The sequence below is a fragment of the Schistocerca gregaria genome, chromosome 8 (genome assembly GCF_023897955.1).
Source record: "Schistocerca gregaria isolate iqSchGreg1 chromosome 8, iqSchGreg1.2, whole genome shotgun sequence".
NCBI classification, from domain to species: Eukaryota; Metazoa; Arthropoda; class Insecta; order Orthoptera; family Acrididae; genus Schistocerca; species Schistocerca gregaria.
Window position 1 is genome coordinate 70,692,079 of NC_064927.1, and position 16,638 is coordinate 70,708,716.

A 16,638-nucleotide genomic window follows, 5' to 3' on the forward strand; every position below is an offset into this window, starting at 1 on the left:
AAACCAGAGTCCCTAACCACTACTCATTATTCCTTACCTTATTACACATATGTATATTCGTCACACTTCTTCAATATGTCATCATAACAGATTCGTAGCATAACCAAATAACTCATATAGCATCAGCTTAAGCATCTTCAGCAGCATAATTCACATCGTCGTCGTAATAATAACATCATAACACCACAGTCAAATTCTCAAAATCTCCGTAGCTTCCTCCAATAATTTCAAAACCTAAAAAAAATTCTCTGCTCATGTCAAAAGTGTCATCTGCCTCAAACGTACTTTAAAAATCGTGATCCCATACCAAATATGTCATTCAAAGCTCTCATAGTATCACAATGTTTCCGAAAAAATATGAACAGTTCACAAAGTACAGACAAAATATAATTTCATAAGTGTGAAGTTATCCACCTGCGTAATTGCGTAAACATGTGTCACTGACGTAGTAAAATATGTTTGTTTCTCTGTCAAATAATCAGATAGCTGTGTAACTCTGTGTTAGAGAAATATGGTACCGATGTGTAAAGTTGTATAAACAAATACCATATTAGCTAGGGCTCCTTGTGCTTGCCAAACACATGGTACACAAAGTAAGCGTGCACCCCCCTGAGGAATAATGTAATTATACCCTCAGGTGTTACCGATTACAGCAATGGAATGAAATTTATCACGGAAAACCTTTGTATCATTGTACTTAAAATATCTTTAAAAATAAATGTTTTAAGTACAAAATTAATCACTCAAATACGTGCCCTGTAGTGCTAAATGTGCGTTTTGCTGTAAGATAATTCTGTGGAACTGTCGTAGCTATCGTCCTCTGTAAGCAAAGTTCTGCTGAAGTCAATGTACTTACCTTATCATAAACGAAAGTGAAATGCTTTCCGTATAGATATCGTAGTTATTACGTACCTTACCGTGTTCAAGAAAGTGCTATAATGTAACGTATTGTTGTGCTACGATAAAGTGTGTCTCATTGTAGCTATACCACTAAGTTACTACTAAAACATGTTTTCCTTTCCAGAAGAATTCAGAAAAACTATGCAGATATAAAACAGATACAGTGCAAAAGCAACATTGTAAATTGTCACTCATTAATAGCGTCGTGATAAAATCGTGTAGTTGTCACATAAACTAACCACTGTGTCATCAGGTATCTCACAGAAAGTACTTTAAATCCAGAATGTCTTTTCAACTAAACCAAAATGTTGCATTAAAATCTCATTAGCAGTACTGGTAAATGTTCTAAGTATGTCAGCCTTATAATTGTTACGTAATCGTTCAACTAACAAGCAAAAATGTACACACACAATAACACTGTGACGTCTGTTCACTATAACAATGCATTCGTAATTTCTGTTTAAATATGTTCCGTAGGTTCTAGACTGGATAGTTAACTTCAAAACATTGTCGCATGTTAGTTTCTCAGTGTGACAAATTGTACTAGTAGCGTGAAGTGAAAAATTTTATGGTAAAGACTAAGTTAAAAAGCAGATTGTCTCTCACTAAACGGTTTTACATGTGAAATATAGTGCAATGCTTTACTCTTCATAGTACTCAGAGTTTCAACTGAAAAGCAATTATCATGTGATTACGTCGGTAAGGAACACTGGAATTTTGCTCAAGGTTAGCTTATGTTATTTTTCTCTGAGCCAGTCGGCGCAGGCGGTTGCCTGCGTTGCGAGTCATTGTCTGTTTCTTTGTTGGCGCGCGCCGTTATTGGGATTTGGAGACCTAACTTCTACAAATTCACCTTGTCGAGAGGGCCCTGCTCTGTTTGATTCCCGCCAGTTCTGCTGCAATTCAGGTCTGTCGTTACGATCATATCGTCTGTCGTCATGTCGGTAGATTCCATAGTTTCTTTCTTGTCGGTCACGTGGTGGAGAATTTCTCTCTGAATCGTAACTGCGCGCTGGACCGTTGCGACTAAAGTTATTCTGTCTCCCTTGATAGTAATTATTTTGGTTCCCATATTGTCTGTTTCTCTGATTGTCTCTGTGATAGTCATTACTGCGGAGAGGTGACCTTTCCCTGTAATTATTACTACTCTGCCAACGGTTGTCATACGGGTGGTGTCTGTTTTGGTCACGATTTGTATTGTGAGAATAGCCTTGTCGTGTCCAGTTATTATTTCTTTCATCGCGGAATTGCGACGGATGTGACCTGTAATTGTTGTGTTCCTGTTTTCGCGTTCCGCGATTGTCAGTGTCAATTTCTAATTCTTGTAAGAGTCCCTGAAAAGCTTCAATGTCGTCTTTGCAACGGCCTGCCAAAATAATATACCGTAAATGTTCAGGCAATTTGATTAAGCAAATGCGGATGAGTTCTGACGGGCTGTATGGGTTTGACAGGTACTGATTCTTGTGCAACATGTCTTCAAAATATTTCACAAGACTGGAAAATTCAGATTGTTCGAAATGTTTCATCATCATGAAGCCATGTTTTACTCGGTCTTGTGTGGCTTGGGACCAATATGCTGAGAGGAAGGCATGGTAAAATTCTCCTTCACTATGGCAATCGTGAATGACCGATCGCATTCTTACAGCTGGTTCATTCTCTAAATAGCCACACATAAATTCTAATCTGTGCTCTAATGACCAGTTGGGGGGGGGGGGGGGGGGGGGAAACAATGAGAAAATTGATGGAGCCACGCTTGTGGATGAATGTCGTTGCCAGAATTCTTAAATGTTTTGAATTTACGTGTAGTAATGAACAGCTTATAGTCAAAATCATCGTGTCGGCGGGTAGCATATCGTTCATTGTTACGTCGTGTCGGCAGTTCCATCTCAAAATTCGGTGCACCTTGCCAATTTCTTTCACAATTTCCGAAATGCCCTGTGTTACTATTTTGTGGCTTTTCCGTATTTATAAGTCCCTCTTCCCGTGTTGGAGCGCGACTGTCCTTTGAAATACGTAATTCTTGTATTACCTGTGTCAGCTGATCTTGCACTTCCCGGATTTCTCTTAGGTGTTGTGTATTAATTTGATTCTGATTTTGTTTGAATTTCCTAATTTGTTCGCACTCTTCTGTATCATTCAGATCATCATCTACCTTTGTAGATAAGTTAATGAACTGATCTGAAAGTTCGGCTACTTTCTCCGATAGTGAACACATTTCCTCAGTGTGTTTTTCTGAACCAAGTTTCAAAGTGTCCATTTGTGTTGAAATCGACTCTACTGTGACCTTTAAGTTTTCCTGAGTTCTTGCAAGTTGCGTAACCGAATCGGTGGATGCAACTGAGTCCATTTTAGCTTGCAAGGTGTCGTGATTTTCACGAACAACAGTTTGCAATTCTTTTATGGCTGCTTCGTGATTCTGTAATGCATTTTCATGCCGCGAAAACATAGGTTGAAAGTGCTCACAAATTTGTGTTTTTACGTCATTACAGATTTTTTGGCATTTCGATTCAATGTTATGTAACTCAGCAGTTAAATCTTCATGTGTTTGTTCAAGTGTGGTGTCTAACTTCCGAAGATTTTGTTCCATTGTGTCTAACTTTTGAAGCTTTTGCTGTGTTTGTCTCTGATTTTGTTCCATTGTGTCTAACTTTTGAAGATTCTGTCCCATTTGTTTCTGATTTTGTTCAAGCGTTGTGTCTAACTTTTGAAGATTTTGTTTCATTGTGTCTAACTTTTGAAGCTTTTGTCCCATTTGTTGCATTAATTGTAATAACAATGCACTGGTGTCTGAAACATGTTCCTTAGTCCTATTCGGCAATGCATTTGCACCGGCAATATTCGCAGTTTGAAAAACAGAAAATGTGTCTTGACTTATTTGAGAAAACGGTGAGGACGCAAAACCTGAATCTACAGTATTTGCAATATTGTGTCCTGTCATTTCGGAATCCTGAGGCGAACTGTTGCCGACCGATCGATCGATAACGCTTTCCTGTTCAATAATTGTTTCACTGCCTACACCATTATTTGCAACCCGCTCCATTTTCCTATGCACAATTACCAAATTACTACTTTGAACATTAGTTAATTCATTACATGGTGGCGCTAACACACTGCTTTCATCTTCACTGTCATTTCTCAGTTTACTTTGGAGCCTAGTATTACGTTTTTCACACGCCATTATTGTCACAATTTTGCACACGACAACACAGGTAAACAGAATTTGAAGAACAAAAATAAGAGAACACATTAACATAGCACTGAAAATAATATCTATTTAATTGCAAGCGCAGCTGCGAAATACTTTGTGCAAAACTACATGCATGCCACAACTGTTTTACTGTACAACAATGAAAGACTGCAACTACAAAGGAAATTCTCTCTATGATTACGCACTAGCAATAAACAAAGGCTACACTAATTACGCAAACTACAAGGAAAAAATCAGAAGATTCCAGTGAGGTATCCTGGCAGGGTCGCCATGTGAAACGTCCCCTTAAAACAATTATACAAGACTGTGCTTAAACTGAAACACAATATTTTTAGCGCAACGCAATCTGACTTTCAAAAATCCCTACAAAAGAATGGCCCTGACTAACAATAACCTATACCTTTCACAAATCACTTACCTCACAAAAATCTTCGTTACTCGAACTACTGCAATACAGCGAGCGCCACTACTGCAAGCTAACTAAAAGTTTCAAACTACGGAAGTCACTAACTAATGATAGGCACAGTTAGCAAATGAAAGATTTTAATAGAGAACAAACAATGTATTTACCTTTATAGTCACTATATATATATATATATATATATATATATATATATATATATATCAGTTCATGACACCAATTCTTACAAATTTCAAAACTCCGCCATTTCTCTCCCCACGTCCACCACTGCTGGTGGCTCACCTCCAACTGCGCAACGCTACGCGCTGTTAGTATCCAGCTGCCGCTGCCCGACACTACAATGGCAGACAACAATGCAAACTAGCCACAGACTGCGCACAGCACAGCCAGTGATTTTTCATACAGAGCGCTATGTGGCGTTACCAATAAGAAAACCTAAACAGGCTACTTATATGCTTTAGCAGATATTCAAAGTTGATTCCCAATGAAAACAAACGCTATGTAAGTGCGTAAGTAGTTGAAAATCCTACAGTGTTTTATTAGACCTTCGGCAATCTGTTATCAGAGTTGGCCACAATCGTCAGATAAGCATACCGATCAGAGTTCTTGAAATAGCCGCCATCGTCTTTAATACCGTAGTCAGCAGCAGTGGCGTGGCCTCCGTGTAGGCAGCATCCTGTCAGATTGCCTCAACAACACCTCCCATTATGCGTCGCGTGCTATTCTCTAGATTTAAAAAGTTGTGAACTTACCGTACGTTGTCTGCCAGATCTGCGAATTTGCAAACTTGCGCGCCTTATATCATGAGACCATGATAATCCCTGAAAATTCCTGACGACTGGAAAACTGCCCTGATACACCCACTACACGAAAAAGGTGACAAGACTGACCCGAACAACTACAGAGGAATATCCCTACTACCGGTCACATACAAGATCCTCTCTAAAGCTTTACTGAACAGACTAGAATGCCAGACCGATTGGGGAATACCAAGCAGGCTTCCTTAAAGGACAGTCTTGTGTGGAACAAAGTTGCAAGCTGAAAATGATTTTACAGCACAAACAGTACCTACTCATTACCTTTGTCGACTTCAGAAAGGCGTACGACTCTATCGGCCGGAAAAAAGTATTCAAAATTCTAGCAGAATACAAAGTAGACAACAAAACATTGGCTATCATAGAGAAAACTTTCACCAACGCGACCTCCAAAGTAAAGTTCTGCGAGGAACTATCAGAGCCATTTGACATTCGCACAGGTGTCCGACAAGGGGATGGCCTCTCACCTCTCCTTTTCAATCTAGTGTTATATAAGGTAATAAAAGAATGGGAAACATCACAACAGGGTATAACCTTAGGAAACCTATAGATTAAATGCCTGGATTTTGCAGACGATTTGGCGATTGTCAAAAAAGTTATAAACGAAACAAAAGACGCTATTGAAAAACTACACCAAATCGCTTCCGAAACTGGACTACAGATGTCTTACGAAAAGACATAGTTTATGAGCACGAAGAAACTCTCATCTATAAACACAAAGTACGGCACGATTTATAAAACGACAATCTTCAAATACCTCGGTGAAACACTACAAATGAGTGGATATAACAGATGGGGAACCAAAAAGACAATCAAGATGAAGCCGAACACGCAAAGCCGACAAGAAGCATGGTCAGAGGACCGGAAACAGAAACACAAAGAGCGAATGAGAGACGTTTGGGCAGCAAGGAAGGCAGCGAAAGGAACAGGCCATGTAATTTAGTCAAACTACCCCTTTAAGGACAAAACACCAATAATAATAATAATAATAATAATAATAATAATATGTCGTTGTTGTGGTCTTCAGTCCTGATACTGGTTTGATGCAGCTCTCCATGCTATTCTATCCTGTGCAAGCTTCTTCATCGCCCAGTACCAACCTACATCCTTCTGAATCTGCTTAGTGTATTCATCTCTTGGTCTCCCTATACGATTTATACCCTCCACGCTGCCCTCCTATACTAAATTGGTGATCAGTTGATGCCTCAGAACATGTCCTACCAACCTATCCCTTTTTCTGGTCAAGCTGAGCCACAAACTTCTCTTCTCCCCAGTCCTATTCAACACTTCCTCATTAGTTATGTGATCTACCCATCTAATCTTCAGCATTCTTCTGTAGCACCACATTTCGAGACCTTCCATTCTCTTCTTGTCTAAACTATTTATCGTCCATGTTTCACTTCCATACATGGCTACACTCCATACATATACTTTCAGAAATGACTTCCTAACACTTAAATCTATACTGGATGTTAACAAACTTCTCTTCTTCAGAAACGCTTTCCTTGCCATTGCCAGTCTACATTTTATATCCTCTCTACTTCGACCATCATCAGTTATTTTTCTTCCTAAATAGCAAAACTCCTTTACTACTTTAAGTGTCTCATTTCCTAATCTAATTCCCTCAGCATCACCCGCCTTAATTCGACTACATTCCATTATCCTCGTTTAGCTTTTGTTGATGTTCATCTCATATCCTCCGTTCAAGACTCTATCCATTCCGTTTAACTGCTCTCCCTAGTGCTTCCCTGTCTTTGACAGTTTTACAATGTCATCGGCGAACCTCAAAGTTTTTATTTCTTCTCCATGGATTTTAATACCTACTCCGAATTTTTCTTTTGTTTCCTTCACTGCTTGCTCAATATACAGATTGAATAACATTGGGGAGAGACTACAACCCTGTCTCACTCCCTTCCCAAGCACTGCTTCTCTTTCATATCCCTCGACTCTTATAATTGCCATCTGGTTTCTGTACAAATTGTAAATAGCCTTTCGCTCCTTGTATTTTACCCCTGCAACCTTCAGAATTTGAAAGAGAGTGTTCCAGTCAACATTGTCAAAAGCTTTCTCTAAGTCTACAAATGCTAGAAACGTAGGTTTGCCCTTCCTTAGTCTAGCGTCTAAGATAAGTCGTAGGGTCAGTATTGCCTCACGTGTTCCAATATTTCTACGGAATCCAAACTGATCTTCCACGAGGTCGGCTTCTACTAGTTTTTTCCATTCGTCTGTAAAGAATTCGCGTTAGTATTTTGTAGCTGTGACTTATTAAACTGATAGTGCGGTAATTTTCACATTTGTCAACACCTGCTTTCTTTGGGATGGGATTATTATATTCTTCTTGAAGTCTGAGGGTATTTCGCCTGTTTCATACATCTTGCTCCCCAGATGGTAGAGTTTTGTCAGGACTGGCTCTCCCAAGGCCGTCAGTCGCTCCAATGGAATGTTGTCTACTTCGGGGGCCTTGTTTCGACTCAGGTCTTTCAGTGCTCTGTCAAACTCTTCACGCAGTATCGTATCTCCCATTTCATCTTCATCTACATCCTGTCCCATTTCCATAATATTGTCCTCAAGTACATCGTCCTTGTATAGACCCTCTATATACTCCTTCCACCTTTCTGCTTTCCCCTCTTTGCTTAGAACTGGGTTTCCATCTGAGCTCTTGATGTTCATACAAGTGGTTCTCTTACCTCCAAAGGTCTTTAATTTTTCTGTAGGCAGTATCTATCTTACCCCTAGTGAGATAAGCCTCTACATCCTTACATTTGTCCTCTAGCTCTTAAGCCATTTTGCACTTCCTGTCGATCTCATTTTTGAGACATCTGTATTCCTTTTTGCCTGCTTCATTTATTGCATTTTTATATTTTCTTCTTTCATCAATTAAATTTAATATTTCTTCTGTTACCCAAGTATTTCTAGCAGCCCTCGTCTTTTTACCTACTTGATCCTCTGCTGCCTTCAGTACCTCATCCCTCAAAGCTACACATTCTTCTTCTACTGTATTTATTTCCCCCATTCCTAACAATTGTTCCCTTATACTCTCCCTGAAACTCGGTACAACCTCTGGTTTTTCAGTTTATCCAGGTCCCATCTCCCTAAATTCCCACCTTTTTGCAGTTTCTTCAGTTTTAATCTACAGGTCATAACCAATAGATTGTGGTCAGAGTCCACATCTGCCCCTGCAAATATCTTACAACTTAAAACCTGGTTCCTAAATCTCTGTCTTACCATTATATAATCTATCTGATACCTTTTAGTATCTCTAGGGTTCTTCCATGTATACAACCTTCTTTCATGATTCTTAAACCAAGTGTTAGCTATGATTAAGTTGTGCTCTGTGCAAAATTCTACCAGGCGGCTTCCTCTTCCATTTCTTAGCCCCAATCCATATTCACCTACTATGTTTCTTTCTCTCCCTTTTCCTACACTCGAATTCCAGTCACCCATTACTATTAAATTTTCGTCTCCCTTCACTATCTGAATAATTTCTTTTATCTCATCATACATTTCGTCAATTTCTTCATCCTCTGCAGAGCTAGTTGTCATATAAACTTGTACTACTGTAGTAGGTGTGGGCTTCGTATCTATCTTGGCCTCAATAATGCAGTTCACTATGCTGTTTGTAGTAGGTTACCCGCATTCCTATTTTCCTATATATTATTAAACCTACTCCTGCGTTACCCCTATTTGATTTTGTGTTTATAACCCTGTAGTCTCCTGACCAGAAGTCTTGTTCCTCCTGCCGCCGAACTTCACTAATTCCCACTATATCTAACTTCCACCTATCCATTTCCCTTTTTAAATTTTCTAACCTACCTACCCGATTAAGGGATCTGACATTCCACGCTCCGATCCGTAGAACGCCAGTTTTCTTTCTCCTGATAACGGCATCCTCTTGAGTAGTCCCCGTCCGGAGATCCGAATGGGGGACTATTTTACCTCTGGAATATTTTATCCAAGAGACACCATCGTCATTTAATCATACAGTAAAGCTGCTTGCCCTCGGGAGAAATTTAGGCCGTAGTTTCCCCTTGCTTTCAGCCGTTCGCAGTACCAGCACAACAAGGCCGTTTTGGTTATTGGTACAAGGGCAGATCAGTCAATCATCCAGACTGTTGCCCCTGCAACTACTGAAAAGGCTGCTGCCTCTCTTCAGGAACCACACGTTTGTCTGGCCTCTCAACAGATGTCCCTCCGTTGAGGTTGCACCTGCAGTACGGCTATCTGTATCGCTGATGCACGCAAGCCTCCCCACCAGCGGCAAGATCCATGGTTCATTTTATAATCAAAGTTAAACTTTCAAACCGCTGGACAAATAACATCACCTGTCAAAAGGACTTCAAACTGCAATGAAATATTATCGAAGAAGGGGGGAAAACGTGTGGCAGAAAGAAAAAAAATAGTTACAAAATGTAGCAATTGATAGAGCTGTAAGCATTATAATTTAATACTGGTCGACTACAACTGACAAATGAATCGTACTACAATGCTTAATGTGTACCTCTGACGTTAATCGAACTTTACTACTCAATGTGCACAGGTTATTTGTGTAATATTGTTAGTTACGTAAGCCCATCCACCACGGTAACGTCAAAGCACATCAGGCGGGAAAAATCGTTTTTTAATTGTCCTGGGACCAAAATCCGCATAAAAGGCAACAATCACATTGGTTTTTAATTTTCCTGAGGCCAAAAACCGCACTGAAAGCATCAATTAAAAGCAAATCGGATTATTAATTTCAGTGTAACTGGCGCAAAACATCTTAAATATGCTGTCCGTTTTCTGCAACACGTTGAAATCGGGAAACAGCATGTTCCACAATTGATCGAAGTGTTTCCGAGGTCACGTTCAGGATGTGTTGTGCAATGCATGCCTTCAGAGCAACTAAGTTTGCAATCGGAACACTGAACACAACATCTTGCAGATAGACCCACATCCAGAAGGCACATTTCGAAATGGCGCTTCAGCAGCTGCTGAACTGGATTTGCAGAGTGTGGAGGTGCACCATCTTGCATAAAAATGATCCCATCCCACACATCCACGCTGTTGGAGAGCTGGAATGACATGGTTGCGCAAAAGATACTCACTCATACTGCTTACCAGTGTCGGTACGGGCAACATGACCGGAAGCACCTGTCTCTTCGAAAAAATATGGCCCTATGATAAATGATGCCGTAAACCCGCACCACACAGAAACCTTTTCAGGAATAGAGTGATACTGGTTGATTTGCGTGTGGATTTTCCGTTGCCCATATTCGACAATTCTGTCAGATAGAAGTGGGCTTCGCCTGTTCACAAAATCTTCCACGGCCAATGATTGTCCACTTTTACGTGCGCAAGAAATTCTAAAGCACAGGTCTCTCTTGGTGGCAGGTCAACATGAAGCAACTTTTCCACATGTGTAATTATGAATGGATAGTAAAGAAGGATGTTTCATAAGATTTTACGCTCCGTGCTCACGGGTATATCCAATGTTCGGGCAATTATCAGTGCACTACATGTTTGCACACCAACACTCGTCTCCTCCTGAAATGCTGTGGCCTTTGCTTCCACTGACGTCGGATCAGTTCGTTTCCTCCCTCTACCACGTCGCACACTAAAAAAACGCGCCTTTTCGAATTTCCGAATCATTTTCTCCAGACCCACGGCGGTCATCAGACCAACGCCTTTTATCAAGCCCTTCAGTGTCCTGTACCTCTGCAGAGCGACATGTGCACAGCCATCATTCTTGTAATACAGCTTTACAAGCAGAGCGCGATCCTGCATTGAGACAGTCATGGCGAACGTCGCAAACGCGAGAGGAGGAAAAGCCGTGTAGCCGGCGTCTTTATACCAACTTCAGTGGGTCGTGCGCATGACAGATGTTTTCATTTACGTACTTTGACACATACAGCTCCATCTATTGCTCAATTTTCACACCAATATTTTCTTCTACCATACGTTTTCCTCCTTCTCCGATAATATTCCGTTGCAATTTGACGTCATTCTGACCAGTGGTGTTTTTTCAACAGCGTTTTGAAAGTTTAACATAAATATATATATATAACGTCAGGGAAAGCGAGAAACGGAGGTTTCGAAGCACTCGGTAACCTGATAGTTACAAGCCAAGATGGGCAATAAAGTCAGGACAGCGAAAGGGAGTCAAAACCTTGGAACATTTATGGACGTGTTAAAGTCCATGTAAAGTGGCACTTAAAAGTTAAGATGTCCTATACATGTAGGTCAGCGAAAGACGTCACGGCAAAGTAAAACCTCTCCTTAAAGTGGCACTTAAACGGCAAGATGTGGTTGTGCAATAAGGTTATGTAGCTCCATAGAAATAAAGTACATCTGAGAGAAAGGAACTGTTTCCGTGAAGTCAGTACACACTCAGAACATCGCAGATCACGCCACGCATTTGTACATACACCACGTAGGCCATCTAACGGTGGATGTTGGAGCATATTTCTGGCACCACCATCTGTTCCATCTTCTCCCGCTCCATTCAAAAATGTCACGTGGGAAAAGTGAGTGTCGGCAGAGATCTATACATGTAACACTCTAATTCTGCCTTCTCAGTCATTTTGATAGGGGTATGTCGGAGCGGAGGGAGTACTATCTTGACCGACTCTTCCCGGAGCGTACTTTCTCGAAATTTCAGCTCTAAATTTCTCCACAACACGTAACGCCCCTCTGGTGGCGTCTGCAGCGGAATTTGTTGAACATCTCCGTAACATTACGAGTGAGCCGCTCTTCATTGAGCCTTCCCTATCTCCCATATTAATCCAACTTATAATTGGTGGACTACACCTTCATCATAGACTAACGGCATTGCGTCCAAGTGTCCACACTTCCAACACCTGACCTCCTGCTGGAGCATTAATGGCTTGCTCATGTCAAATATACTTGGAGGTACTAACCAACTTAAAACATACCACTCCTAACGTATACAATTGTTAGTCTGGATATGAAGTAAATGCTACTGTGATGTTGCTCAGTACGCTGTCCTCAGTCACCAATAAAAATATCCACATTTATACTCATCACACGCTTTACATTGGGCTTTTTGCTCCAGTTTCCCTGTCTTCGGGCATGCTTTCATTTACGTGTTATGTTATTGCTTAGTGCGTGCACATATTTCACGCATTATAGGATGATCGCCAGATTTTGTAAGTTGTGACACTACCTCTTCTTCACTAGGTGCACGGTTATTTTTCGATTTGTATACCACCGACTCCACCTCCTGCATTGTTGGTCTTTTTGCTTGTTTCCTCTTCGCACTGCAGTATTTGAGCATGGGAGCACCCAGCGACTTCCAAGTAACGTTGGTTGTATAACTTATTTTTGCTGCTATCAACACTAAACAAACAGCTATAAACTATGTATTATTTGCTGAAAACGTCTTACATGAACGTTTGAATGAATATTAAATTTTTGGTTTACCAGTTTTGGTTTTGAATTTTACATTAGTCTACAGGCGAATCATCTTAAACTAAAGGAACCAGCAGTCATACAGATTTTACACGCTTAGCCCATTAGCTCATTTGCAAAGTGATCAGACTTTTGAAGTTGTTTAATACATGGGAGTTCTATTTTTAAGGGATTTCTGGTAGGAAAGGTTACTGATTTGTCTTAAACAGATATATGTATAGCACTTAACGACTTCATTACCCATCACGCACATAATCTGTAGCTTTGTACCGTAGGGAAGCAAGGGAGAGGATGTTGCTATTGGAGGCTGCTATCCTCTTTCTACAAAACAAACGCACATGTGGATTGACACGGTTCTTCATTTACATGAAATTGAAGTATTTACTTATCTTGAACAGAGTCCATGTGCTGCGGTCCAAGACCATCAGTAATAGTGAAAAATGGTTCAAATGGCTCTGAGCACTATGAGAGTTAACATCTGATGTCATCAGTCCCCTAGAACTTAGAACTACTTAAACCTAACTAACATAAGGACAGCACACACATAAATGCCTGAGGCAGGATTCGAACCTGCACCCATGGCGATCGCGCGGTTCCAGATTGTAGCGCCTAGAACCCTTGGCGACCCTGGTCGGTCAGTAATAGTCCTCTTGCAGGCAATATCGGTAGTACCACTATTACAAATTCTAGTCACTAATCTGGTCTCAGTATATACTGGTGTTCGCCCCAGTAGCTGAGTGGTCAGCGCGACAGAATGCTACTCCTGAGGCCCCAGGTTCGATTCCTGGCTGGGTCGTAAATTTTCTCGGTTCAGGGACTGACTGTTGTGTTGCCCTAATCATCATCCTTTCATCCCCATCGACGCGCAAGTCACTGAAGTGGCGCCAAATCGAAAGACTTGCACCCGGCGAATGGTCTACCCAATGGGAGGCCCTAGTCACACGAAATTTATTTACTATATACTGCTGTAACCTGAGACCCGAACAGAGCCCGCACTGCAACACACTCACAGACGTCAAACAGGAGTGTGAGTCAATGAGGCCCTCCGGTCAGTGGCGGCGATCTAAATACTTGCTGTCGAGAGGGCGTTGGTGGCCTATTGTTTGTCGGTGTATCTCTGGCCTCTCTCATGACAGGCGTGGTTGATCCAGCGCCTACTATCGATCTTCACACTACATCTTTGGTGAGTAGTGTGCTGGCGACAGCTTATGCCAGCACATAAACAAATTTTACACTTAACTCACAAGGCGACTTTTCTGCAATTTGCACTATGATAAGGGGTCTCTGGGATTCATATGTTTAAAGCGATATTTAGAGGGTAAATCATTCCAAATTTTTATTTAAGTTACATAATAATTATTTTTACATTTATCTAAGAGTTCTTCAAGTACTCTCTTATTGAATCTACTGCACTGAATAAAACCTACACGGTTTTTCTCTTTATCACATCAAATGACATAGTATTGTGCAGTTGTGTAGATACTACACATAAACACACTGTTAGGGAAATGAATTTCACATTCTGAAAAATCATAGTATCTCTGTAGTTAGTTAAGCTTCACATAAATTTAAATTCCAGCAATTATACTTGCATATAAAGATTTCACTTTACCAAAAGAAAGTCTGCAAAATTGACATTTAGTGCTGAAGTCTAAATTTTTCTTTATCACCACCACGAACACGTTTGATTTTGACTAGCACTATAAGTATTTTATATGAGAAGCAGAAATGTCCCGAGGACAATTGTCCTGAAGATCTTCCTCTGTGTGACCCTCCAGTAAAATCATAAACTAGTAAAATCGTCGTCTTTTTCGACTGTTTCTTGCTGTAAACCACATCATCTTCCTCCATCCACAACTAACAAATTCATGAAAGATAGGATCTTCAGAGCTCTTCCTGTGAACACATTCTTGGCTCTGAGCACTATGGGACTTAAAATCTGAGGTCATCGGTCCCCTAGAACCTAGAGCTACTTAAACGTAACTAACCTAAGGACATCACACACATCCATGCCCGAGGCAGGATTCAAAATTGCAACCATAGCACCTTTGTGGTTCCGGACTGAAAAGCCTAGAACCACTCGACCACCATGGCCGGCCCCAAACACATTCTGTACTATGTAGTTCTCGAGGTGCGTTCTAGGAGAGCACTACACCTGTTAGTACCAAATGTCATCAACAAAGAAAGAAGATGATAATGCAACCAACACCGAAACAATGTAGGGTTGGCAATGTAAGCAGGTTGTGGGGGTTTAGAAGCATTCCACCAGAACTGACCTTGGATTGCAAATTCGAAAATTTTCTCGTGTCCTGAGAGACCACACCTCATGAGTTAAGCGTACTGCAGAAGTCATTCAGTAGTGACACAGACTAACGTAAACAGACGAGCCAAAACATTACGACCATAGCTCACAGCCCGATTTAATGCCTCCTGGTGATGTTGCGGGCACTTGAAGCAGTAAGGAAAGAACGTAAGTGGAAGAGAGACGAATGAGCGGTCATTATAGGGAAGATAAGGGACGCAAATGCAGAAACCAACTGGTATGAGCGGTTTCGACAAAGGCCAAATTGCTGTGGGTCTGCGGCTGGAAACGAGAATATCTGAGACGGCGACGCTAGTCGCCTGTTGGAAAATGGTTGAGGACTGGAGGAATAACGAGTAGGCCGTATGGCACTGGACGGCCGCGTCTCATCACAAATCGTAGAGGTCGGAGGATCCCCCACTAGGCAACCCAGGACACGCAGCGATCTGTGCCAGGTCTGACGACAGAGTACAGTGCTGGAGCAGGCACAAGTGTTTCGGAGCACACTGTCCAAAGGCCATCGTTGAACATGGAGTTCTACATCACAAGACCCATACGTGTTCCTGTGTTGAGCCAATGACGTCGTGTTGTGACTGCAGTGGGCTCAGCAGCCAGTGGATCAACAGAAACGTGTCGCCTGTCGGATGAATCACAACATATCACTGGCTGGATCCAGTCGAATGCCTGCACGAAATATCCACTGTGCCAGTGAAGGTAAAACTATGCAGTGGGGTACACTGGCTTCCATAGTATCTGTGCTGGTAATGGAAAGCAGTTAAGTAGGTGAACTTTTCTGCGAACCACCTGAATGGCTTCATGCTTGAAGTTTCCCCCTATGGCGATTTCATCTTCCAGTACGATAACTGCCCGTGTTGCAAGGTGAGAATCGTGCTACTGTGGTTTGAGTGGTATTATAATGAAGTCACATTGACGTCTTAGCCAGCAAATGTGCCTGATCTGTACTCACAGGAACACACATAGGGCACCAGCTGCGTGCCAATAAACAAACATCCCGCAATTTTGCGTAGACATCTGTTACCACATACTTCTGGAATCCTGCCATGGACTTTTAGAATCGATGCCAAGCAGAATCTTTGTCGTACTGTGTTTGAAAAGTTGAACAACACGATATTTAACAGGTGGTCATAATGTAATTCTTCATGCTTTCCCGTCAGTCATGAGACAGAGTACCCAACATCTCAGATGCCGGCCACAACCGTTGAGGACGGCCAAAACGGGGGCGGACGGCAGTCGGAACGTCCGCGACTGGAGGGGTCCGTTGAAGCTGAGTCTGGACGACGCGGACCACAGACAGAACACTCGACTCGGCGCGGACCGATTAGGGAACGCCCAGCTCCTTCCAGACATAAATACTGGAGTGCATCGTTCCAAGGACCAGTCTCAGGTAGCACCTGAAGAAGACAGCGCGGCACGCTGTTGAAATACCGCGCGAGTACGACGCGAACATCCGGCTGGATTCCCGAATATCCAAGATGTCAGGTGGTCATAATGTTTTCGTTCATCAGTGTATATAGCGTCGGTAATCGTCGGTACAGGGAACTGGAACTACTGCGCGAAGTGGTAA